This window comes from Schistocerca piceifrons, unplaced genomic scaffold (assembly GCF_021461385.2).
Source record: "Schistocerca piceifrons isolate TAMUIC-IGC-003096 unplaced genomic scaffold, iqSchPice1.1 HiC_scaffold_936, whole genome shotgun sequence".
Taxonomy (NCBI): domain Eukaryota; kingdom Metazoa; phylum Arthropoda; class Insecta; order Orthoptera; family Acrididae; genus Schistocerca; species Schistocerca piceifrons.
In genome coordinates this window covers 4,417,046-4,419,545 of record NW_025729208.1, presented here as the reverse complement: position 1 = coordinate 4,419,545, position 2,500 = coordinate 4,417,046, and the positions used below count along the sequence as shown (strand labels likewise).

At 57.2% G+C, this 2,500-nt stretch overlaps 1 non-coding gene across 1 annotated transcript in view; it reads left to right on the top strand.

Annotated features, from left to right (window-relative positions):
• Positions 1-2,111: 2,111 nt before the first annotated feature.
• The window catches only part of LOC124772055, a 1,909-nt gene continuing 1,520 nt past the window's right edge, over positions 2,112-2,500 (top strand). Inside the window, exon 1 of the ribosomal RNA XR_007013735.1 lies at positions 2,112-2,500. This exon is cut by the window's right edge and continues 1,520 nt beyond it. This is a non-coding gene — a ribosomal RNA (small subunit ribosomal RNA).

Here is a 2,500-nt window from a genome sequence, read left to right as displayed (position 1 = left end):
CATGTTGTACCTTAACCTAACCCATGTTGTGCCTCAACCTAACCCATGTTGTGCCTCAACCTAACCCATGTTGTGCCTCAACCTAACCCATGTTGTGCCTTAACCTAACCCATGTTGTGCCTTAACCTAACCCATGTTGTGCCTTAACCTAACCCATGTTGTGCCTTAACCTAACCCATGTTGTGCCTTAACCTAACCCATGTTGTGCCTTAACCTAACCCATGTTGTGCCTTAACCTAACCCATGTTGTGCCTTAACCTAACCCATGTTGTGCCTTAACCTAACCCATGTTGTCGCCTTAACGTAACCCACGTTGTCGCCTAAACCTGCTCTGTAATTGTTATACGACTCGTTCAATTACTGTAGTGTTGCCCACCCGCAACCCTCGCAATATAGTTCGCTACTCGCACTGCCCGCACCCCTGTGTATCGCTTCATGTTAAACACCTTGCAAGTCTTGCTCACTTTCCACATGCTCCTGCTGTACACTGTAATGTGGATGGCAGCAGGACGTACATGCCGCCCCTCCCCACGTCCCCACCTTGCCCCCTGCCTTCGCAAGCTGGTTGGTGAGAAGTTTGCATGTTCAATGCCCTTCGCATGCGACGTACTCAGGCTACGTTGTGGTGCGGCCTGTGTCAACTGTCCGCTGATGTCGTACGCGTGAACCACAATCTGTACTGCACATTCGTCCTTATGTACTGAATGATACATCGTGGCACATGTGTGACCGCACAACGACTGCGCCCAAAAACGGCGGACCATACAGTGCAAATATTGTGCACGCAGCTACGTGTCGTCTCCCTATGAGAGCTGGATTGCAGTGTGGTACGCCATAGAGACGTGTGGGAGGAACGGACGCCGTGGATGGCGATCAGCATGAGCTGTCTGTTGATGTATTCGGACCTAGTCGTCTCTCCTCACACACCGTGATGGCATGGTGCACCGCGTTCCATATCTGCGACATGCTACAGAGGCCGGTTGACAGTCGTTCGAGCAATGGACATCGCATACGTACGGGGGCCACCTTCCACGTATTGTCTAGGCGTGCACATTTTGTTGCGTGTATGTGGGCAGACGTAGTGTGGCGTGACACCTGACACAGGCATGCAATAATCGTTGAAGTTGCAAATGGCGATGGACGCCTGCGTTTTCTGGTGAAGTTACGCAAATGAACAAATGGTAACCTGTTGTGGTGCGGTTGTTCTCGCTAGGGGTGAATCGGTGATGGCGACGATAGGTTGAGGTACTAACCGGTTGTTCCAGCGATACCCACCATGCCGACGAAACTGAACGGCATCTGGGTGTGAAGCGATACGCGGCGGTGGCTGGGTGGGACCGTCCCCGGCCGGTGAGGGGGCGCCTCCCGGCGTGCTGGCCGCGCGGTGCGTGGGCGCACGCGCTACAGCCGGCTGGTGGGGGCGGCCAGTGGCAGGCGCGCCGGCCGACGGACGCGGCAGGCGTCGCAGCTGCGCGCCGGCGCACCCTGCGCGCGGCGCCGTGCGGCCAAAGTAGGTCCTCGCGGGCCCGGTGCGAAGCGCGGTGGACATCTTCAGTGTGCTGGTCCGATTGAGGACTGTGTGCGTTGAGGATGCGCCGCCGCCCGGCGCTCGGCGCCGCGACGCCGTCTGCTGCTCGGTCGCCCCAGCGGTTCTCGCTGGTGGTTTGTATCGCAGCTGTGCGGATGTGTTGGCGCGTGCGCTGTGCTGGGAGAGTTCGCTTCGGCACCCAAGTGGGGCTTTTGTCCTTCTGTGGCGCTGGCGTTGGAGCTGCCGGTCACCGTAGGTGGCGCGTGTTGTCTCCCGCCGGCAATGCCACGACAGCACGCTCCCGGGCCTCTGTCGGCAGCGGCAAGCTCAGTTGGGAGCACGGGTGGTCGCACCGAAAGCGTCTACTCGCCTAACTCCGGGCGATTGCGCCTCTCTCGAACCCGACCAAGTACTTGGGACGGCGCTGCGCGCCGCCGGGACCTGAGAGGGTTTCGAGGTGTATTGTGCAGGGGAGCTCAGCCTCCTCCTGTTTGCAGAATGATTGAGCGGACGCTTGCGTGTTCGCGCGGGCCCCCGGGACACACTCCCGGGCGGCCGGCTGCTCAGCTCTAGTTGACGCAGCTCCCTGGTTGATCCTGCCAGTAGTCATATGCTTGTCTCAAAGATTAAGCCATGCATGTCTCAGTACAAGCCGCATTAAGGTGAAACCGCGAATGGCTCATTAAATCAGTTATGGTTCCTTAGATCGTACCCACGTTACTTGGATAACTGTGGTAATTCTAGAGCTAATACATGCAAACAGAGTCCCGACCAGAGATGGAAGGGACGCTTTTATTAGATCAAAACCAATCGGTCGGCTCGTCCGGTCCGTTTGCCTTGGTGACTCTGAATAACTTTGGGCTGATCGCACGGTCCTCGTACCGGCGACGCATCTTTCAAATGTCTGCCTTATCAACTGTCGATGGTAGGTTCTGCGCCTACCATGGTTGTAACGGGTAACGGGGAATCAGG